Here is a 25,148-nt window from a genome sequence, read left to right as displayed (position 1 = left end):
AGACTAAGCCTATTTATTACCTCATGAATAAAATTGTTAGTGTTAAAGGTGCTGCAGGACTGCTTGTTTATTGTCAAGTTAGGAGGTGTGACTTAGGGTTTCAAGTACACGATTCCTGCTTTGTCGCCTGTGTGACATTAGTCTGAAAACTGCAAGATTTTCAGACTGTCCTTCAATGTTTAGAACGGGGTGGGCTAGATACAGCCAGTGTACGGGATTTGGCCTGCCAAGGCTTTTAATTCAGCCATCCCCTGCATAAAGGAGCAACACCACTCAAAGCAGCTGGCTTCTCCCTATGGCTCTGTGCTGTGGGAAAAGTGGATGCAGAGTCTGCTAGGTGCAAGGAAAGTGCAGCGCAATTCTTAGCTCCCATTGGCCAGCTGCCAGCCAATAGGAGCTGAGATTTTGCAGGGGTGGGGGGCAGCACATGAAGCTGAACATGTTGCAGTGCACAGAGCTCCAAGGAGAGGCCTAGCAAGCCTGGAAGCTTGCCTGAGAGTGCTGCTGGCTGGGGGCTGCTTAGGTAAGCCCCTCCCCACCAGAACCTGCCTCTGGCCAGCAGTGCCAACAGCTACCACAGGCCCGGAAGTCAAGTAAGGGGCAGCTCTCCACCACCAGAAAGGGTAAAGCCAAGGGTGGAAGGAGCAGAACTTAGGGCAATCAGCCCCAGTCCTCCCCCCACATCCAATCCCTCAGAGTTGCACATGCCAGAGCCTTTCAAAGGGGCCCAGAGCTCCAGCCACCACAACCGCTACTTTGGCAGTGATGGCAGCCAGCATTCTAGGGCCTTTCAAATGTGGGGCCAGCAGCAACTGCCCCCTTTCACCCTCCCAAACCTTCCCCCGTCAGCTGGCCTGCCTGTGCCACTCCCCTTCCTGCACCCCAACTACTCACAGACCTTGCCCCCTTCCCAGACACATCCTCCAGGCCAGAATCCACTCCTACCCATGCCCCCTCCCAGACCCTGCATCCCATCCCCCACCTCAGGGTCACCACCCAACCCCTCTGCAGCCTCCTCTTCCCTAACCCAGGTCACAGCTTCCTCCCAGACACTGCACCCCATCCTACACCCCTACCCCAGGCCAGAATCTTCTCCTGCACCCATACCCCATTCTAGACCCTGCACCTTAACCTCCTGGCCCAAGTCACAAAAACCTCCTTCACCCAAACTCCCCCTTGGACCCCCACCCCACTCTCTTGCACACCATTCCCCTACCCCAAGCTCCCTTCTTCACCCAACCGCCGTCCCAAACCCCACTCCCTCTCCATAGGAAAGTGCAGTCCTTGAACACCTACCAAAATCTTAGAATGCCGCCTCCCATCAAAAAATATTGCCCACTCACTCATTTAGAAAATGCCTCGCAAATTGTGGCTGCTATTCCAAGTAAGTCAGTCCAGATCCTCAGGAACACAAACAAATGCTCTCAACACTTTGGACATGGATTAGCACCCTTTGTAAGGGACAGAGACCACAATGCAAAATACCATATGATTCCAATGGGAACCTTCTCAGAAAGTGCTGTTTATGCTTCAACTGCACTAAATTACTACAGCCTCAACAGAAAACTGGAGTTTCAAAAAAGCAAACAAGAAATGGTTTGTTGGCTCACACAAAAAAAATGTATATAAAACCACCCCTGGTTTGCAAGTCCAGGTCACTCAGGCTAAGGTTAGTTCTGTGCTGACTGCTCATACAACACTAAAAGGGGTAGCTGATCATCCTATAATCCTGGAGTACTTGCAAGCAGATTCTCACTTTGTTTGCAGGGACTCTGAACCAGACTTCTACGCACAGTGATCCCACAGGTTCTATTTCTACACCTCTGCACTTCTTGCTCTTCAATTAAGAAAATACTAACGATGACAGAATCCAAACTCAGACAAGGAATGATGGCTGTTTTGTCAATGACTAAGTGGAATAGAAAACAGACATACTTAATTATTTCTATTCAGAGGCACATACCCAAACCCTATCATCACCTGGAAGTTTGTTTGGCTTCTGCTTACATCTCTAGCACTGATGGCTAAACACAATATTCCTATTTACTTTAACACAGAGACAATTAAAACAGTTACTGTTTTCACCTGCACACGAGCTCTGTGTAAGCACAAAAGCTTGTCAGTCTGCCCAATAGAAGCCGGTTCAAAACAAGATATTACTTCACCTAACCTTGTCTTTCTCATGTACTGGGATCAACATGGCATGCATAATTATGTTCTTATGTTCTTATGTTCTTATTAAATCTGGTTTCAGTTGCACTAATTTTTTTGTTCGTTTTGGTTTTTTTTATTTTGTTTTGTTTTTTGGTTTGGTTTGTTTTCCTTTTCCTTTCAGGGAAACCAGCTTTGTCAACAAGATCCTGTGTTCACATGTTGCGAAACAATAAATCAGATGAAAATGTGCATGACTATTCAATCCATATTCCTCTGCCCAAGAAATGTTAACCATTCACTGACACAAGCATTTCTGCAGAGAAAGAGAACACTACGAGTCAACATCAAAACATGTTCAGCTTGGCTAGCAAGTGATTAGTTAGATAATACTCCTACTGACTTGTTTTCCAATTCAGAGTGCTGGGGCAAGCATAAACCACAATTCAGTATTATGCATTCCAGGTCTAATGTTATAAAGACCCAGGTTCTTTTTTCTTCTTTTTCTCTCAGTTAACATTTTACCTACTTGGAGATGCACACATGAGCCTATATCCACAAGGAAGTCGTAACTCTTGTAAAATGTATTTCACGCTAATCAAGCCCCCTTCCAATTTTTTTTATTATATCATACAAACCCTTCACTTCTCTAGCAAGATGAAATTCTGATGGTTTGATTATCATAAATATGCTTTAAAAAACAACAAAATTGGCCTAGTTATCTTTTCTGTAACTAAAATGTAAATATGTGGATTGGTTTCATGCAAACAGAGCACAGAGTCATGTGATTTGTGTTGGAGGTTCACATATAAAATGGGAGTGAACAGGCAGTGTACTCATTGTTAATGACTTTGGACCCATCCTTATGCAGGCCTGTCATGCACTGCCTTCAAGACTGCAAGACCAATTACCACTCCCAAAGGTGTTGAAGATCCATGTATGTGTTATGGTGATATGGCTTCAGCCTTGCACCTGTGCCCCAGCAGTGCAGACATGGCCTAAATGTCATCATAGGTAAGTATATGAATCTTCTCCATGAGGCATAAAGGCCTTGTCAAAGATGCCTGTAAATCTAGGTATTATTACACGTCTAACCTCTATGGTCCAGACTTCTGTAGTCTGGCACCCTCTGTGGCCTTGCATTCACATGGGTGCTCCCAGGCTGGAGCACTCACTGGGATAAACCAAGCCCAGCAGTCAGCAACTCCTCCCTCGCCCTCCCAGAGGTTCTAGAGAACTGCAAGTAGTTCATTTGCAGCATTCCAGCTCAAGGAGAGAAGGGGGCGTGGGGATGGGAGGTGCTCAGGAGCAGAGGCGGGGGGCTGCAGAGCCCCATGGCAGGGGCCCTGGAACACAAACCCGCAGGGAGCACTGCCTGGCTGCTGTGGGGGTTGGTGTGCTCTTGCAGGCCTGCACTCCTGGAGCTCTGTATCCACCTTGTCTCTTCCCTCACGCACCCCTCCCCTATTCCCTACTCAGCCAATGCCAGGCCCTGTACTGGTGCTGCAGCGGGCCCCACAGGCACCATTCATTGCCCAAGCATAGGGTGACCACCCTTCCCATTTTGCCCGGGACAGTCCCTTATTTAAGCTGTCTCACAGGTGGCCTAACTTGAAGAAAATGAGCAAATTGTATTTTGTAAGGCTCCTGTTCCCTGGCACCTGGTGTCTCAAGGCAGCAGCCTCCACTGCCAGGGAGCTCCTCTGCTGGGTGTCTGTTCCACTCCCTGGCACCCCACTGAGCTAGCTCCAACTGCTGGTGAGCTCTGCCATGGGGTGGCCTCCGTTTCCTGGCACCCCACCGCTGGGAGGTTATAGAGCCCCCGCCCTATACTCCCTCTCATCAGGAAGCTGCGGCCATCCCTGATGCCTCATTGTGGGGCAGCTGCCTCCATCACAGAGGAGACCTGACATGGAAAAACAGCACCCCATCCCTGGAGGCCAGTGTATATTTGCCATAGGGCAGTGTGGTCACTCTACCCAAGCAGGGACTGAGGGAGCGTACCTGAAGGAAGAGGCAGCGTGGCCAGAGCCCTGAGACCGGAAGTGGGGAGTGCAGCCCCACAGCTGGGGGCTGAAACAACTTTCCTACTAATTGTTTCCATTTATGTGAGGAATAATTTTTTTGTCTGTGCACTGGGTCATGTGCAAATCTGCATCGCCAACAGAAACACAACATCAGCTCTGTTGATCAGCTTGGTGGCACTGAATTTCTCCTAAGCAGCTGCACAAGTGCTAAACTTACAACGAACACTGTCCAGAAGCGCAACCTGGTGGCCAACAGGCTCAGTATACTCCCACAGGGCTATGTTCCTGATCCTTGGCTGTGGGGCTTCACATCCACCCTGCCCCTTCCTTAAGTGCCAACCCCTGCAACACCCTACTCCTCTCTTGGTCAATGCCAGCCCCTCTCTTGATGCCAGAGCGGAGCTCTGCAGGCAGTGGAAGCAGAGGGGATTGGACTGACCTTTCCTAGCCTGGCAAACTCCCTGCCTTGGGACTGGTCAGGTCCTGAGGGTGCTGGACTAAAAAGGTATAACCTGTATTTATCACTGGATTTGCAGAAAACCAAAATCTATTGATTTTAAGCACTTTACCACATTTTGAATAAAGCATTAAATAAAAAGTGGTCAGTTTATTAAACCAACATATGGACGAAAAAAAAATCAAACTGATTCTTCAAATAAAGCGAATATATTTTTGGACAATTAAACGGCAAGGAAAATTCACAATTTTTAAAAATGACTAATTAAAAAAAATATAAATCAAATTTCACATGCCCAGAAGGCAGCCTTACCAACTGCACGGCTCCCTTTTTCATGATTTACCGCTTATAAGTCTGGAACTTCTCTATGACTTATATACACATGCTTTTACCAGGTTAGCATTTTCACACAACATGGTTTTTTCTGCACTTGACTAATTCTGTGCAAAACAGCAGCAGTGTGGCTTAGTTCAGCGCAACCAAAAGAGAATCAAAGGTTATATTTGTTATTCCAATTAGTCAGGGCCAGAGACATATTTTCAAAGATATTGAACTCTCTTAATGTATCCAGCTTAAGAAAAAATCTGGCTTGGCCAGTAGGAAGAATGTTAGAAAGAGGACAAAGCAGAGCTATAGCAGATGACCAGATCTCACTGGGGTCATTTTATACCAGAGATGGGCAAGCTGGGGATTGATCTCGCCCATGGGCTCTGCCTTGTAGGGAGAGAAGAAGTGGCTCCATGCACAGCTACTTCCACTCCTCCTGGCTAGGGGAAAGGCAGCACAGGGAAGTGCTTCCTGGAAGCGCTTTCCCCGCAGCTCTGATTGGCCAGAATTGCAGACAATAGGAGCAGTAGAGAGCAGTGCCTGGGAGCGACAGGGGACACAGAGCCACATGTGCCCCTGGGAAGCTGTACAAGTTAGCACCCCTTGATCACCCAGATCACACACCCCATCCCGCTCCTGCACCCCCATCCCACCCCCATACCCACCCACTCACCAGCTCCTGCAACCCCTGCTCCTGCAGCCCCACAGTCAGCTGGCCCGTTGTCTGTCAACATCTAAAGGAACAAGGGCATATGAAGATTCTGTCTGCGAGTACTCATTGACACCATGTGTAAACATGGGTACAGTGTGTAAAGGAAATAGAACACTGTTTGTAATTATCAAATCTCCTACATTAGTAAATGGCCAGAATAGCCCTGCCATAAAACAGTGTGAGTATGCACTATTTAGACAGAGTTTAATCTGAACGTTGAGTCCAAATTAAAAGAATACCCCCACACACATCCTGAACACTGCCTAAAGTTTCTTGATAAAAAAAATCTTTTTCTGCTCCACCCCCTTCTTTAGGAAAAAATTTTGATTGTGTGTAAAAAATAATTAGCTATCAACACACACGTCCTGAAATCTTTAAACATACTAATTCTCAGTGATTTCCTATGTGCAGTCATCTCTGATCCAGTGTTCAGAGAAACTCCTTTACCCTCATGCCAAATCTCAAATCCTCATGGGATTTACGTGTCTAAATGCTTTGGAGGATCTGGGTCTGAAACAGCAAGGAAAATGCACAAATGCTTAAAGATGACTAATTAAAAAAATGTGAAACCACCTCTACATCCAAGATGGCAGTCTCACGCACTACAGAGATGGGACCTCACATACTAGTTGCCCACTATCTTGAGCCAAGGCACTTCTGAGACATCAAGGCAACAAAGTGAACCAAGCATTTTTTACACAATTAATTAAAACACACACACACACACTTGCTACTGAGGATAGAAGAGGAGAAAAGTGGATGGACCAAGCCTGAAATTCCAATATACTTTCTGACTGGAGTACAAATCTTTTCTGACCATCTGGATGGAGATAGACCAGGCATTGGGCCAAAATTCTGTAACATCTTCTCAAAGTAAAATGACAGATTAGTAACTGCTACACTGCTAATGCCTAACCAGAAGAGAGCACCTCATATCCTATCCAGCACTCCCTGGAGTTTTACAGATGCAGTAAAAACAAAGTGCTTCCAAATAAATCTGCCCTATCCTCATTGCTAAAACTAAACAGTGATAATGTCACTTTGAGCAAAGCCAACTGTAGTCATATATGAAACAGGATGTTAAGAGATGTTTTCATATTTCATTTACTGGATACTGTAGGTTTTTGAATAATGACAGGCTCACAAAGGCAACAGTCTCAAAATTTAAGTAATGTTTGTCTGGTGCCTTAAAGGAAGAAATCTTCACTCTCTCTCTTTCACACACACACAGGAACAGCATGTCTAACTCGCTGATGGTACATAATATCTGATAACAGCATGGCAGGGAAGAAGATACAAAACATTATCACTGGTCTGTCAGTTTATGAGGGGGAGTTTGGCATTCATCCAACCATCTACAGTTTGTCATAGATCTCCTACTACTGTAATTATCAATTCCTGATGTAGCCCATGTTGTGGCACCTACACCACTTACACAGAGAAAGAACGAGTCTCCTCTACAGCCTTAGCTGAGAGCCAGCTGGCTTTAACTCAAACTGTAGAGACTCACGCACTAGGCTCCAGAGGTGCCAAGTTTGAGTCTGCCAACGGGCGGTTACATGAACACTACATATCAAAAATTCCAGTCCCTATATTTATCACAAATGGTGCCATGTTCTCTTTTCTCAAAGGGCTTCCTCTCTTCAGCTTGCTTCTGCTTTCACTCTCCCTCTCTTACCACTTAACTCTCCCATCTCTTCTATTTCCCATCTTTTCTTTTGCAGAACAGATGAGTAGCAGTAGCCATGTTCACGTTGTCTCCTCATAGCTAATATGAGTCTTTAAGTTATGTCACATTTAATAAGTTGCACCGCAAACAACTGGCTGGATGAATGGATAAGGGACATGAAAGTTGGCTCAGGCAGATATTTAAAACAATAGCACTGCCTAGAGAAAGACTGTGCAACAGTTGGCAAATGGGAGAAACTGAAACTCTCATACAGCAGATGTCTCCAGGTCTAGGGATTCCTTGTACTGAGTGCACAAGAAATGTAAGGAGGACATAAAACTGTTGATGTGTAACTTCAGTGTTTATATGTTCATATATAAACGTTGTTGTTGAAGGCCAATCCAACAACTACCAGTGACATCCTGATGCAAGCTATTCAGACAACACTGGATATCAAAATACAGTCGTCTCTAAATGTTAAACAGATTGTGGTTACAGAAGTTTCTGAATGACCTGGCTCACTTTTACATCATGTTTTATTATCCAGAACTAGACAACCACTGCTGTGAAAAAGATCAGAGATCCCTTTGGTTATATTACCTACACAGTTCCTTGCTGAATAACTTGCACCAAAATAATAAAATAATAATAATAAATAATAATTGTGTTTCCTATCCATTGTGAAAAGCAGTTTAACACATCTGGATGCTTCTGCTAAGATCATATATGAGGAAAGGAAATATAACTGATAAAGTCGTGTCCATATGGTAAAAATACTAACAAAATAATGTATCACTCTATTTCAGCACTGCCAGGAAGCACAACCACTGTTACGGCTCTGCAAAGCAACCACTGCCACGTATAATATTTACCCATTTGATTCACAGATTTTAAATGGGTTACAATGCATGCTCTAAGTCTCAGTCTCAGCCACTCAGCCAGAACCAAGACTGACATCTTCTGTTTCATTAATATGGTAAGCACCAATGAACTGGTCAAGTCAGCAAAAATATAAACCTTTTAGGACCATTTATGGAATAGCTAAAAAAAAAAAACAAAAAAAAACCAAAAACACAGCCATATGCTCAACAGAGCCTAATGAAATAAGTAAATTGTGCCCCAGGCATACCTATGAGAAGTTAACATCAAATCTGTTTTATTTAAGCAGACATATGTCAAACACACACCATTTATTTTGGGCTGAATTTTGCTACATTAAAGGATTGCAGAATTTGATTATTTTTACCTAAGACTTCAAATGTCATGCAACTAATGGTACATCAGCACCAATTCCAGAAGTTCCATGTGGAATGACAGGAGAGGAATCATATTCATAGACTTTAATGAATCAAAGCTGGAACATACTGGACAGTTACAAAATTTGAATCAATCATGACATTATCCTAATGTAATTACAATGGCATGGTGTAGCACTGATAGCATGTGACTGAATTATTATTAAAATAGCACTGATTGTGCAATTCTAGCACAGTTTGTCTGTTTTCTTAGGTTTGTTGTATCTCCAGCCATAAAAGTTTCAAGGGGTATAGCATTAACGATGTCAGTTTGGGAGAAACTTTTTTATACTAAAACCAGAGTGTGATTTATGAATTTAACAATTTTAAAAGCTCATGCTTTTAGAACTCCTAAACTCTAGAGACGGCTCACTTTCTTTTAACCCTTTGGAAACTTTGGATGCAACTACTGGGCCAAATTTTCTCCTGTCTTCAATGCAAGCAAGTGCTGTAGTGTCCACTTACTCCAGAAGGAAATCTGACCCATAATATCAAATTATTTGATTTAGAAAAATACCTTTAAAACTGTACCTATGCAAACAACATTCAAAGCTTTCTTACAATACTGGACTTCGCAAAAGTGAAATAATGAAATTGTTAAACTATATCATATCAATAATCCATCACTGAACAGTTCCATCCTGTCCATTCCGTGGTTATGTGACAAGGATCACTTAACTCTTTTGAACATGTGATTTAAAACCACACAGTTTTAATTATGAGTACAAGTCATACACTTGCAAGAATGAATGAAGACCCTGAAAAACCCATTTATGTTGGATCCACACTGTGCAGCCAAAAATCTGGCCCTAAATGTACGTTAATAAAAGCAACATAAAGATTCTGTTCTTATATATTCTTTACAGACTATAACAAGAAGTCCTGCGGCACCTTATAGACTAACAGATGTCTGTTAGTCTATAAGGTGCCACAGGACTTCTTGTTGTTCTCAAAGATACAGACTAACATGGCTACCTCTCTGATACTTAACAGACTATCTCGCTCTATCAAATTAAAAAGTCAGACTCAAATACATCCATATCAGGCAACTGAGCTGGCTCTACACATCAATTTACAGTCCGATAAATAATACTTTTTAAAAAACATAAAAGCATATTCCATTCCTTTGAAAACATATTTGCATTTTCAGCATTCCAAATATGAAGTAAATAATATACAATTCACACATTTGCTTCTCTAACTTCCACCAGGATTACTTTTGAAAAAGCAAAAGCAAACACATTTTAACACACAAATCCTGGTTAAAATAATTTGAGATTCATAATGAACTTGACATTCAAATGGGAAATTAATAGTTGATGCTCGCACACTTCCTTAGCTCACCATTTGCACCTTAAGGGCACTACACACAACAATCCTACCTCAGATAGGGTCTTCGCACAGACTGACTTGATATCTTCTGCAAACTGCTGCAGCCCAAATAACTTACCTTGCTGTATGAAGGTTCGATCTAGATTAAATCCAAATTATAATCTTACTGGATTTTGACAGAACATTGATTCTAACCTAGCTGTCCTAAATCTGCATATCTGTCACAGCTCTCCAGGATGGGTGAGGTAAGATATGTTATTACACCAACTTCTGATGGTGAGAGAGAAGCTCAAACATACAGCTCACCCACCTTGCTCTCTAATATCCTAGGACCAACACAGTTACAACTGTGTCAGGAGTTAGAGAACATTATATCCCAGGAGCTTTTTTTAAGCGTCCATGACTTTTGACATTTTGTGGATCTGTGCGCGCCAGTGAGTGGGTGGACAGGAAGGTGAATGAACAGGTAAATAGCTGAACAATGTTTATGGAACATTTGCACAAAAAAAAGCTGATAGAGATACACGAACACATTGCTGGGGCACGTACACAGCCAGACCAGGAGATAAAATGAACCAAGGATCCACAAGCATGAAGGATACAATCCTATTTCCTCTGAGTTACAAAAACATGCAAAAATACCACCTCCTACTGGAGTGACAAGGATAAGGATCAAGCCCCAGAAGACAAGGGATGTACAGTAAACTCTGTCTTAACTAAACAAAAAAATAGACATGTATCACTTTAAAACTAACCAAGTGATCTGCCCCACAAAAGCTTATCGCCTAATAAATTATTTTGTTAGTCTTTGAAGTACTACATGACTGCTTTGCAACTATTCTGTCTTAACTGGCATTCTATCATCTGGAACTCTAAAATAACTGGAATTTTAACCATAAGAAAATTTTAGTTATGTTTTCTACAAACACAGTATAGCGAAAGTAAATACAAGTAACTACAACAAATACAGTATAAGTTTACAGTGTACACTACTACTGTTGTTGGTAAATAAAGTACTCTGCATACATTTTTGTTTGCTTCTTGTGCCTCTTTTTTTCCTCCAACATCTAGTGTCACTTATTTAAAGAAATAAACAAAAGATGTTTAACTCTGCAAGAGCATAAAGCATCTCTGGGTCTTCTCCTGAAAACACCTCTTAAAATTTGTGGTTTCAAGTTTAATTTCAGACATAAATTTAATTCTTTGTTCTCCCACTCACCACTGCTGTTGGCAACATGAGGCACCCTACCTGCCATTCAGAGCACAAACTGGGTTTTCCAACTCAAGCTCCCTCTTGACCCATGCATCTAGGCTATATCCGAATGTTGTTGACTTTTCCCCTCTGTAAGATCTCCAAAATGTATAATTTTCCATCTGCCCAATCAATACACCACATCATCTGTTATCATAGAATCATAGAATCACAGAGCTGGACTGGACCTCAAGAGGTCATCAAGTCCAGACCCCTGTCCCAAGCAAGATCAACCCCAACTAAGTCATCCCAGCCATGACTATGTCAAGCCAGGACTTAAAAACCTTCAGGGGTGGAGATTCCACCACCTCACTAGGCAACACATTCCAGTGCTTCACCACTTGAAACCAGCCACCATCCAGATATAGAGCCATTGACCACTACCCACCGGACCTGACTGTCAAGTCAGCTTTCTATCCATCTCATAGGCCATGTATCCAATCCATACCTCCTTAACTTATGGGCAAAAATGTTGTGGGAGACTGTATCAAAAGCTTTACTGAAGTCAAGGTATACCACATCCACCGACTTGCCTGTGTCCACAGAGCCAGTTACCTCATTACAGAAGCTAAATAGATTGGTTAGGCAGCACTTGCCCTTGGTGAATCCATGTTGACTACTTTTGATCACTTTCCTCTCTTCCAAGTGCTCCAAATTGGATTCCTTAAGCATCTCCCTCCATTATCTTGTCCTACTAATACCTGACTACTGAAATCTCCTCCACTTAATTCTGCCCATTGCTCAACTCACTCCCTTCAGTTCCATTCAAATCACTATGAAGATTATTTTGTCTAGCCATTCTGACCACATTGTTCTTCCTTGCCTCAGCACCCTCACCAGATCACATGCAAGCATCTGGTCTTTACAACTTAGCTTCTTCCTATTTATCTACTTGCAAAGCAGCTCAACGATGCCAGCTTCTGTTTCAAATTTGCTCACTTGCTCCACCAGCAATTTTACTTTCTTCTCTGTTGCACCTCATGCACAAAATACTCTCCCCAAATTTACCTGAAAAGTCACTGTCCCACTTGAAAAAAATCTCTCTTCAAATCCTACTTCTAACTGACATTTATGGGAAACTTTCCAACAGATTCAGCTAGGTAAATAGCAATAGGGCACCTCTGACATATGTATTTTTTATGAATAAGATATAAATCTAAAACACCTAGATCTGCAGAGAGTTGGCCCATTTAAATGCACATTTCTAAAAAGAAAAAATTCAGTATGGTCATTAAATCATTAACACTGCAGAAAAGGGACACTTTTTTCCTTGAATCTTTAGAAGACTGGAATTCTGAGGCCATCTAAAGTCTCCAGGCACTACTATAAAACAAATAATATGACTGCACCGTAATGATGACAGAACAGCTGCTCTTTTGGTTGGCTGTACATAGAGAAATGACAAATCCATCAGATGTGTGCTTGACTAATGAATAAGTGAGATGGAGCAATCCCCTGAAACACATGCTGGTCCCGCAGATGGAAACATCTCTAGCAGAAGCAAGATTGCTTTGTTTTTTTAATATAGAAGAAGATAAGCAGTCACTTCTTTGGGTGCCTTTTACTTTGAGATACAGTACTTTCAGACACACACTTTCCACCATTGCAAAATAAGTCTTGCAACAGTCCTCATCCAGACCTTTAAAACAAGTTCCCTAGTCAAGCAGCCAATGCAGAATACTTGACAACAACTAGCAGTGAGTGCCCTGCTACTGAACTCAAGAGATGACTCAGTGGAAACTGGCATTTGAAAAATCTGTTGTCATGCTCCACTACTTGCAAATGAACAAGAACAAATTTCTCACCTTTGTTAAAGCCACATCCATCCAACCCAACTACAATTAACTGCGGTCTGGTGAATGAAAGGGGTAGAACCCAGTAGCATTTTCAGGCCCCATAGATTTTGCTTAAAAATCATTTTACAAAATCTAAGTTGAATGGAAAGAATTTCATTAATGTTATGTGATAGACATAGGGCATTTAAAATAAACTATGTAAATAAGTATTCCCTGGAAGGGTTGGACACCCAGACACAATAGCGTTGTGTTACCACCTGCTAAGTTATATAGAATAGAAACTGACCGAAATGGACCAATATAGCATCACTATCCAAAGCTGAAAAAAGTTCAGTAAGTAAAACACAGTAAAAACTAAATCAGGTTCTGTCTGGAAATGCAACTGTTCCTACAGCATTGCTACAAAAGAACAAACACATTACACTCTTTTATGCTGTAATACAGATGTGTTTTTAGCCCAGACAACAAACTTAGCTCAAAGTGCATTCCAAGTTTCCGTTTTTATGATACAAGATAACACTAGTCCGTAAATGTCTTGCTATTGCTTTACCTTGTCCACAGTTTCATATAGTTTCAATGTTATTTGAACTAAGATGCTGCTTAAGTTACCCAATTCTTCACATTGCATGTACTCACTGAAATTTATTCACGAGGTATCAGTACTTCCACCCCATCTATAAAATATAATAAAATAAAATATAATTAGAGGTCAGAGACACTTAATATGTAATGCCGTGCCCTCTGAAAAGTAAAAATGCTATGGGGGAGAGACTGGGGGGAAGAGAGTCAAAAAGAGGCAATGACTATAAAAAGTAAAAATTCATTCCTCCACTGGCTTTGTCGGACCACAATAGAAAGTTTCTCTGTCTAAATCTGTTAGTGAAGTACCTCCCCACCAGCCTTCCCTACCCCAGCACAGCTTCACTGGCAGTCAAGGCCCATGACTGTTATTGTTATGTAGGCCACAGTCCTGCCAAACATGCCACCTCAACAGCCACTGCCACTTCAGACGGCTGGTAGATAGCTTCATCAACACTGTACTGACAGTTCATTCATCGCCACACACACAGGAGGAGAAACAGAAAGAGCTTTAGGTCAGTCAATGCCATCCCCGGCACTCTGACAAGTTCCAGAAGGAAGAGTGTGTAGCATATCTATGCTAAAAAACCCACACACATACACACACCACAATTTGGACATAACATAGGGTATTTTTATTATTAAATTACGATTATCTGTATGGCAATCATATTTAGGATTCCTATTGTACAAGTTACTGCTCAAACACAAAAAGAAGACAGAGTTAGGACCACAAAGGAATCAGCAGTGTGACACTGTTGCAAAAAAATAAAAAAACACATTAACAGGAGTGCTGTGAGCAAGACACAAGAAAGTAATTCTTTCGCTCTGCACAGCGCTGATTAGGTCTCAATTGAAGTACTGCACCCACTTCTGGGCACCACATTTCAGGAAAGACCTGGAGAAATGTAGAAGGTCCACAGAAGAGCAACTAATATGATTAAAGGTGTAGAAAATATAAGCTATGAAAGAAGATTAAAGGAACTGGGTTTCTTTGGCTTGGAAAAGAGAAAGCTGAAATAGGACATGACCACAGCTTTCAAGTACCTAAAAGGGTATTCCAAAGAGGAGGGAGAGAAGTTATTTTCCTTAGCCTCCAATGATAGGACAAGAAGCAAGGGGCTTAAATTGCAGCAAAGGAGGTTTAGGTTGGACATTAGGAAAAATTTCCTAACTGTCAAGATGGTTAAGTACTGGAATAAATTGCTGAGGGGGGTGTAGAATCTCCATCATTGGAGATATTTAAGAACAGGTTGGACAAATATCTATCAAAGATGATACAGGTGGAGCTTGGTCCTGCTGACAGGGCAAGGGACTGGACTTGACTTCTCAAGGTCCCTTGCAGTTCTAGTATTCTATGATTCTACTTCAAAGTAAGTAACAAATGTGGGAGAAGCAATAGAAAAAGTGGATAGATGAAAAATTCTCTGGTCACCAATACAGACTTGTCAAATCTATCTCATTCCCTCCACACATTCAGAAGAGGTTTGGTGAATAAAGGACAAAAAAAAGCCCGTTCAGCAAGCAGACATAACATACAAATATACATACAGTAACCCAGATCTACTATAATTCTTTTCTTGAAATATGTCCTCTAGCCACCAGCTTACTCATGGTTCTCTATGGCACCCATCATCTCAGCATCTCCATTCTTGGAACTGAACTGAATACCCATACTTAGTTTGCTAGATGCAAACTATTAATTGTACATCCAGACATACATTATATGATGGCTACGGAACACCTTGCTACAGAACCATAGGTGTTTTGGCTTCCCAACCACAGTGTCAAACAGCAAGCTGTCCCACCTCCCTGACCCATTATGAGAAGCACAAGCAGCTGACATACTCAGGACCGCTCGTACAATGCCAGAGCCCCAGGAAGGGCTCAGAGGCCAGCACATGTGACTGTAGCTGCCTGCCCATGCAAGAAATTGCTGTTTTATGTTTGTGAACACACATCAAGGTTCCAATGAAAAACAGCTGACAAAAGCATAAAATTCATATTTGCAGTTTATTTCTGTACATTGCCTGGCTATCTGACTTAGGAGAGAACCCATTCTCAGTCTATGGCATACTCTTTTCTTAGTGCACATGCCCCTCTTAGGACCTAAGGAGTCAATTCAAAGGCAGCATACAAGGATATGCAAGTTATTCTAAAATGGGAAGTTCACACAATTCTCCCAGCCCTCTGGAATATAAGTTATAGCAACCTGGACATATTTACCACCATGTAACTTGCACACTACCTCTGAATTTAACCCAGCAAATTCAGAGCACTATAATGTGCTTTGTATCTTTTTCACTACATAAACTGGTAGCAAACAGAGAACAATGGGTCCAATCAAGAATAATCTCCTATTGCGGTTTTCCAATGAGTTCTGCCAAGACCAAGCATTCAAAATTCGAAAATTATCCCACACAAAATAATGGATTTGGCTTTAAAAAAGCTAGAGATTACAAAATCACACACGGGTGGTTGTTTTTTTTTTTTAAAGTCTTCTGATTTGGAAGTCTTTGAGTTTCACATTTGCAAACTTTTCTCCTATTTTTCATTGAAATAAAAGCTAAGATTCTCACATGATTACAAGACTCCAGGAACTAAGGCTTTAAGAAAAGGCAACCAACATCATGATACTTAGCACCAATGTTCACTTCTGAGTGAAAATGCAAAATTTGGACTTCATTTTCTAACTTCCTACTGATGTTGGTAGAGACACACCCCTAAAAGGTATTTGAGAGTTTAACCTCACGCACGTGACTGGAATCCAGAACGTCCACATTTTGGGCTCTGTCATCTTTACTGTATTGACTGGAGCTGGCACTTCAGTACTATTACCTGCTGTATGCATGCTGTGAACTAGAGTGCCTGAAAGCACTTTTCTTTGCTCAAATCTGTTTAGACACCTCACATTATTAGATTTCCTGGATATTCCCTAACAGGAAAACTATGTAAGGCCTTCAAGTATCCATGAACACCATCTTCCTTTCCTGTACTACTGTTCTACACTGCTAAATAAGGTTCAACAGGCACATGACGCTAATGAGGCACCCATGCAGAGGCCAAACTCCTTCCAGATTAAGTTACTTGCCACGTTATACAGGCTGCCCACCAGCACCCACCTTTTATCATAAAACAGAAATGTACCTCTCTGACGATGGCATCATAATGTATGAACACAGCTGCAAGTAGCTAAGCACTCCAATCCTGAATATGAATCAATGAGATGGAATCTGAGAACATATCAGACCTATCCATCCTACCTCAGTTTCTGCATACAAGGTTCAGAAATTCTACTACACACTTTATAGCAGGGCTCAGCTTAACTAATCTACGACAAAAAAACATAAAGATCAACAGAGGTGGCATTTGCTTTGGTCTATAATGAAAAGGAATTCAGTGTTTCATTACAGGAAGCAGGAAGAGAAGGGTAAAAAAGTCACTATAATGAAATTGCCACTCCTGAGAAAAAGTGCTAAAACTCATTAAGTGGGATGTGTCTGAATTTTTGCTGACAACATTACAGGGAAAGGGAAACAGTTCCATGACATTCCAAGAGCTTCTAGGCATACAGAGTGGTTTCTCTCACTTACCTTTTCAAAAATATTCTTCATGAAATAAACTTCCAAAAGCATAAAGCTCATTTGTATTCCTTGTTTACAATCTATCCTTTCATGAGAGTCTAATACAAGTATTCAAACAGGATATTTGAATGACGATTCCAAAGAGTTCCATCTAATCCTACATAAAGCAGTTTTATGTCATATAACCATCAACAGATGAAAGTTACACATTCTGTAGCCAGCAAACAACTATACCCTAAGACTTTAACTTCTCCCTAGAGAAAACAAGGAGTCATATCTCCTTTAAGATCCAGAGAAGTGCCATGTTCATCTTTTACAATGAGCAAAAACGCAAAGTAAAACATTTAATTGCTGGCATTACTCCACCAAAGTCAATAAAGCAACACCACAGATGAATACAGCTCAAAGGCAACATGAGGTACCTGGGTAATGGATGCCAATACTAGCCACACTGTTGGCTTTCTCCAGAGGAAATAGGCAATACAATTATTATTCATGTTAGGTTTATGTTTTGTAAGTCACTCTGAGGACGCAATGTTATAATGATCTCAGTTTATTAAAATGGAAGATTATCCCAAAAGCTAACCATCACTCACTGATAACTGCATGATACTATAATTGTAAGTTGGTACTACTCAGAAAGGCTAATAGTATGATACAGAAAGTATATCCTATCCATTTTTATGTAGTTAGGAATTGACAAATACAATGGAACATTGTCAATGGCTTATGAGTTTCATACAGATGGGGTGACAAACCAAAAAATTGTCATCGTGTAAAAACTATAATCTTCTCCAGTCCTCTTTCCAGCTTATTTGATTACAATTCCATAGATAAGAGAAGACGTGTGTTTAAGTTTCAATACCGCACATTTCCTTTAAATATAAATAGAATACGCAGCGTACCAAATTACTCATACATCAGAAAGCTGCCAGTCAGTCAAATTTTGTCCTCAAATGCTGCGCTGGGAAGAGCATACAGATATAAGGGCAAAATTCGGCCAACTGTTTTTAGCAGGATTTGTCTTATATCCCCTATTTGCCTGCCATGATTTGCACAAAGAATATTTTACGTGCATGTAAAGACTAACAATAATATTAACAGGTAATTTTAAAAATCTGTTCTGTAATCTTACTACATAGTTATTGCATCTGAAGTATCATGATCTCAATGTTCTTTTTAATTTATTTCTATGTCCTTCATACTAATAATTCTCAATTCATTTTATAGAAGTCTACCTCACAAACATACACTATATACATTTCTGGGACTGAATTCTCTTGCCCCTACTTTGTCATTACCTGAGCAAACCCTCATTGACTTCAGTTTATTAATAGACCTGAACAGAGTCCATTAAGTACCAAACTAATAAATTCAATATTTGATTTTTGTATAAAATGACAATAGTCTGTTAGAGTATGAAAGTGCCATGCTTATTCCAAATGTACATCTCTGCATGCAGTTTTTGTGACTTTTACAACTCTGACAAAACTGTATTGACAGGATATAATGGGTTTTTTGACACTATGGTATTGAATGCATTATATTTTTGTTGGAAAAAACCTCTCAATTATACTTTGTTAAAATTGGTATTTTGCTTACAGTATACATATGCAAATCTTATTTTCAACTTTTGTTTACTTAGAAGATACCAAAGGAGTGAATTACTCTCTGACTGAAGCAGTTTATTTATAAAAGGATTATTCATTAGTTCATCTGAGGAAGTGTGTTTTACCACACGAAAGCTCATGACCTAAAAAAATCTGTAAGTCTCTAAATTGCCGCAGGACTTCTTGGTATTTGAGCAACTACAGACTATTTGCCTACCCCTCCAACACAGCAAATGCATCGCTCAAAAAGTGTCAGAGAGGCAGCCATGTCAGCCTGTATCTTCACAAAACAAAAAAAGCGGTCCTGTAGCACCTTAAAGACTAACAATATTATTTATTAGGTGATTGTTGTTATCATCACCTAATAAACAATACTGTTAATCTTTAACATGCTACAGGACTTTTTTGTTTTGTATTGTTTCGTGACTCAGAAAGTGGTACATTTTAACCTTTGAACTGTTTAGTACAGTAAAATTCCTTTAATCCAGCACATCCAGGACCGGACAGGTGCCAGATTACCAAATTTTCTAGACTACTGGACATCACCATAACCCCCACGTCCTAGTTCAAACCCTCCTGTCGTGGCTCACCACTCCTGTGCATCCCCAGCTTCTTCTCTACCCCACGCTCCTGCAGCTTCTTTGCTGCCCTCCCCCCATGTCTCAGGTTCTTCACCACCCCCGACTCCAGCAGCTTCTGCACCCCTGCACGCCCCAGCTCAACTCCATCCCCACCTGCAGGCCTAACCTACCCCAGGCTTAACTCTCCTGCCCCGCCCCATGGCCCCAACCCACCACCCAAGCCCCCGACTTACACGGATTTCGAGGTACGCATATCTCAAGGGATGCCAGACCATCAGGATTTCCGGACCATCAGAGGCCGGATTAAAGGAATTTTACTGTACTACATATGATGATAAAAAAGCCTCTCACAAGAAAGGGGAACTAATTGTTGTTCAATGCCATATCATTCAGAAACTCTACAAGCTTTTTTGTGCAAAACTGATATTACAGTGAGTTCACTTATCTTGTAGTGAACATATAACAACATTATGGTCTTGCATTCAGATCATGGGCACAGACATAACATATCTAACAGCACACTGTGAAATCTCTCCAACCAGCAGTTACAAATTCCATAACAAAACTAAAGTTTAAATTATCTTTTTTCTTAGGTGTTTGTAATCCAATGAAGAATCTGTACACTGAGAAAACCTGTGTTTAAAACTAAGGATTAAAAATGCACATTTCAACTAGAAAACTGTTTTAGGAATTACCTAGTCTCAAACACACAAACATTCCTGCCTGTAGATGGCCTGTTACAATGGTGTATCTATCAGCTTCTATTTCCACTTTGTTGTTTGAAGAACTTCCCTCTTCCCACATACCTTCTGTCTCCAGGGGCAGATCACACGGTGACATTAAACCATGCCTATAAACAACCCTACTTTTCAGATTCTTGTTTAAAAGGATTCCCCATTGCTCAAGTGCTGTACCATGGTAGTGCAAGAAATATCGATTAAGCAACCTAACTGCTGATTTCAGAAATCCTTCAGTTCCACTTCAGCTTACATAGCAGGAATGCAGAGTTCAGCTTTGCTGACTTGCAGTACATGTCACCACACAGTTATGAAGTACAGACACACACAAGTCCCTAGATAGAATGGGCTGATACTAAACTTGTCTTTGCGGAGGGTCCTTGACTCCGGAATTAATTTGCATGGTAGCCTGACAGAGTCTGAGTTTGCTGGCCCTTGTAATGATCTCAAAGGTCAAAATTTTCTCAGACTTTCGCATGGGTGGGAGAAGTAGCTAAATATATTGAGATTACTTTTTTCATCCAAAATTATCTGTTGTACTATATTTAGTGGTGTGACACTTTTTGTAATAATATATATTTTATAAATTAAAAGTAAGGTCCCAATAATGAAACCATTCTCTCATACGACAAACTTCACACACGTGTAAGTGTGAAAAATTGAGCTTTAAAATTTGCAGGCAAAAACAATTAAACAGATCACAAATGAACCATACATCCCCCGTCCCCAAAACAAACAGGCATTCCTCAAATATTTACCAGTATAAATTTAGGGAGTTAATTCCACACAAATCCCTCCCCATCCTTTTCTGTAGAGTTTCTGATGGGAAACATAAAATGAGCAGGCTAATGTAATTTTCATCTGATGAATGATTTATGTGCATAAAGTTTCTGCACACAGTTTGACTTCTAGGTGGTCACTACTACCCTGTCACAAACAGCTTTTATGAAACTGAGAGCCAGAGTACAATCACTTCTGCTTAAAAACTGAATTAACAGGCAGTATTATGTAAAGGATCGTTTCAGAATGCAAGTTTCCCACCGCTGCAACCTCAAGCTTTCCGCACAAAATAGATGCTATTATTGAGGATGTGTAAACAATATACTCATTTTTAACAACTCCTTTGGAAATTGATGTTCTCCATCTACTCCCTGTCCAGGTAGGAGGCAGAAGAAGGATGTGAAAAAATTTACCAATGTACCAACAATGACCTCAAATGAACCATGCATAGGAGCCACTTCAAAAATGGGAAATGAGTCAGCTTCCATGCCTTGGGCTACAGTAAGAGCATAAGCTACTCAAACAGTATCAAACTGGGATGAATGACGTTGAGCTCTCGGGGCCAGTGGAACCCTAAGCTATATTAGGCTCTGAGATGTAACTACCAAAAGACAGCCACTCTGAGACAGATTAGATAGAAGAAAAAACAGAGAAGGGCACTGACAAGTTACTTCTGCATAAGACTTCCTGAGAAGGGAGTAAGGAAAAAGCACTTCATAGCCTGAATGAGCCTGGGCATGCTGCCAAGAAATATCTTCCTCTTGTGGTGGCAAAAACAGCTTACTTCCCTTACAAGCACCTCTGTTATTGCCCTGAGACGCACACAGGTGGTAAGAAAGGAGTGACTGAAAGAATAGGAACTCTGCCACTGATGGGAGGAGGAGCCATCCATCTTACCCTGCCCACTGACTCCCAATGAACATGGGTAGCACCACTATTACCAGGAAATCCAGCCAGACAGCACTTGCACACTCTGCCCATGTCTAGTCTAGGAAAACATGTGACAGCTATAATAATAGCGAACATGTAGTTAACCTCTAGTGTAGACCTTACTTAGCACTCTTTAAAAATATTATCTAACTCTGATCAACTCTAGAATTCCCAGCAAGATAAACACAGAGCTGGTAAAACAAATGTGATGAAGGCTCAGGGAACCGGAATTCTATTATTGGCTATGCCACTGACTCTCTTTGTGACTTTGAATAACTTGCACAACCTCTCTATGCCTCTGTTTTCCCTTCTGTGAAATGGAGATAGTGATTCCCCAGCTCCTTAAACTGACTAGAGATTCTCAGAAGCAAAGGTGCTCTTAAAATGCAGATTATATTATCGAGTGTATGCGTAACAATTTAACAAAAATCTAATGGCTATGTATGGCATGAACAGATTGCTCTCTACTTCAAACTCCAAAAAAACTTGGCTAAACTTTAGTACATAAACCGAGTATTTGATGTGGGAGGCGGGAACGAAGCTGAGTTTGCAAGAGGGTAATCTGGAAAGAGGAGATCTTAAAGGCTCTCTGCTGGTAACATGCCATTTTTAAAGGAGTCTGGCAGAAGAAATAAAAAGTTTCCAGGATTTTTCTTTACAAAGCTGTGTCAGCAAAGGAAGTGGGTGGGAAAATGCTGCCTGGGTCGGTCTGTCTCGTTCTCTCCAAGGTGCCCCCTGGATCCAGACATTTTGGAAAGAGTTTGTAGAGAGCTGGAGCCTCTGCTGGTGCAACGAGGAGGAGCTTTGGCTTCTTCACCCGAGTGACATCCCCGCGCCGGGCAGAGGGGCTAGACAGTACGTGCCGGCCGCAGAGTGGAGCTTCTCCCCCCCCACCACGTCCACCCACCGCCTTCTGCTCCCCAACCCAGCCGCAGGGCACACATTGCAACCTCCCTCCCTGGCGCACACGGCTCATCCCGCAGTGATGCTGGGTGGGGGAGCCCGCGGCTGGGGGGCAGGCCCCCCAAAAAAAAACCTCGCCCAAGTCGGCAGCCGATGCTCCATGCCGGCTCCGCTTGCCACTGCCGGGGACTAGAGCCGAGGGGCGCGGCGGCGGGAAGGGGCCGGGAGCGAGGCTGGCGCGGCGGCGGGAAGGGGCAGGGACAGGCCAGGCAGGCTGAGCCCCGCTGGATTACTAGGCGCTGATGGAGTGGCTCCCTGCCCCCGGCACACTGCCGCCTCCACGCCCCTGCCGAGCCGGGACACCAGCCACCTCCCGTCCCCCCACGGCAGCGCCCCGCGTCGCAGGCGGCCGAGCCCGGCCAGGGCTCCCCACGCTGTCCCCGGGATGAAAGGGGGTCATCGCCCCAGCCCCGGGGCTGCGGGAGGGGGCACCCAGATCCCGCGCTCGGGGGTCCGGGGGCCGGGCCGGCAGCGGCAAAGGGGGAAAGTTTCTGCCAAGTGCGGCGGCTGCCGGGCTGCGGGCAACCCCCGGCTCGGCGCAACAAAGCGGGGGGCGCAGGGCGCCTGGACTCGGCCCTTCCCCGCCGGGCAATCCGGGGGGGCCCGGACCCACTGCAGGGGCGCGGCTCGTGCTGCCCCACGCCAGGCTGCCGCCGGGGCGACCCCCTTCCCAGCGCGGCCGAGCGCCGCCTTACCTTGGCAGGGGCTGAATCGGGGCGGCGGCGGCCCGGGCGCGGCGAGCTGGTGTTGGGCGGGCGGTCAGTCCAGCGGGAGCCCGGCAGGCGGCGGGGCTACCAGGCGCGCTCGGAGGGGGATTCCGCCATGTCAGTGATGTCGGGACCACATGGGGATGTGCGGCCAGCCCACAGTACCGCGCAGTCTGGAGTAGCAGCTACTGAGAAAAGCGGCGGCCGGAGGGGAGGGAGGGGAGGAGCGGACGCGGGGAGGGTGGGACCCTCTGGGCCGGTCAGCCCGCGGTCCGCCGGCGCAACCCGGCCCCGGAGCAGCAGCGCGGGCAGGCACCACGCCCCCCGGCAGCGCCCGACTGGCCGTGGGGAGCCCAGGGGCGGGGGGCGGGTGTGCAGTGACCCTTGCGGGGACTCGGAGCCTGGAGCGGCCGCGTCCCATTGTCTGTTCCCACACTCTATCCCGCTGCTCCTTTCCCTCTCTCCCGCCTGCCCCAGTCTGTGCCCCACACATCCCCTGCTACCACAGCATCGTCAGAAGAAAGCATCATTTATTCATTCCTCACAAGTACAAAGCACATACAGCAAAGGGTACAAGCAATAAGGCCTATATGTCTGTGACTTACTTACACCTTAAAACCCTTCTTTGGCAGCTTTCGTAAGTCCCCCTTTGTCTGGCTAATTCCATCTCTGGCAAGGTGAGCCAGACAGTCTTGCTATAGCAGGATCCCTGTGCGTCTCGGAGAAAAAGTATCAGAGAGGTAGCTGTGTTAGTCTGTAGCTTCGAGAACAACAAAAAGTCTTGTGGCATCTTATCAACTAACAGATATTTTGGAGCATCAACTTTCATGTCCAAAGACCCGTTTCATCAGATGCATGAGTGGGGGGGGGGGGGGTTTCAGAACGGTATTTAAAGAGTGGGGTCCCAGTGTCAGCTCTGGCCTTCCCTCTTACTGGGACCCCACTCTTTAAATACCCCTCTGAAACCACCCCCCCCCCCCGACTCATGCATCTGATGAAGTGGGTCTTCGCCCACGAAAGCTTATGCTCCAAAATATCTGTTACTCTATAAGGTGCCACAGAACTTCTTGTTGTTCTTGGAGCAAAAGGTATGTCCCAGACCTTGTCTACACTACGTGGTGGATGGACGCTACAGTGACTGATCCACTGGCTGTCAATTTAACACATATGCTTAAACACGATCAATTGATCTCCAAGTGTGCTCCCATCCATGCCAGTACTCCACCAAAGAAGAAGAGTAGCTAATATTGACCGGCGAGCGCCCCCCGCCCCCAACCATACTGCCCACAAGAGCCATGGTGAGCATCAAAACAAATAAGGCAGTCCAGTAGCACTTTAAAGACTAACAAAATAAGGTATTAGGTGGTGAGCTTTCATGGGACAGACCCACTTCTTCAGACCGTAGCCATACCAGAACAGACTCCTAGTGAGTATGTCAACTTCAGCTATGCTGTTTGCATAGCTGGAATAGGCTGATGGCACCACATAGTGCAGACCAGGCCTCAGTCAGTCTGTGAGCTTTTATGGCTTAGGACAGCTTTGAGCAACTCACTCCTTCCTCCTTTGACAGCATCTTTGATGGTTTAGTTACGTGATCCTTAGCTCAGGCTTGGGGAAAGTAGGTCATGCAGCCCAAAGGGGTATTCCCCCATTGATAGG

General features: G+C 43.3%; 1 protein-coding gene across 2 annotated transcripts in view; it reads right to left on the bottom strand.

Annotated features, from left to right (window-relative positions):
* Positions 1-23,667, bottom strand: part of FNDC3B (fibronectin type III domain containing 3B) — a 402,180-nt gene extending 378,513 nt beyond the window's left edge. For both annotated transcript variants that reach the window (XM_075004071.1, XM_075004072.1), the window contains exon 1: positions 23,478-23,667. The gene's annotated coding sequence lies outside the window, so the exon portion shown is untranslated. The remainder of the gene's footprint in view (positions 1-23,477) is intronic.
* Between the last annotated feature and the right edge of the window lie 1,481 nt (positions 23,668-25,148).

The sequence above is a fragment of the Carettochelys insculpta genome, chromosome 10 (genome assembly GCF_033958435.1).
Source record: "Carettochelys insculpta isolate YL-2023 chromosome 10, ASM3395843v1, whole genome shotgun sequence".
Lineage (NCBI taxonomy): Eukaryota > Metazoa > Chordata > Testudines > Carettochelyidae > Carettochelys > Carettochelys insculpta.
Note: the sequence above shows the minus strand (reverse complement) of the source record. Positions and strands in the feature narration are given on the sequence as shown.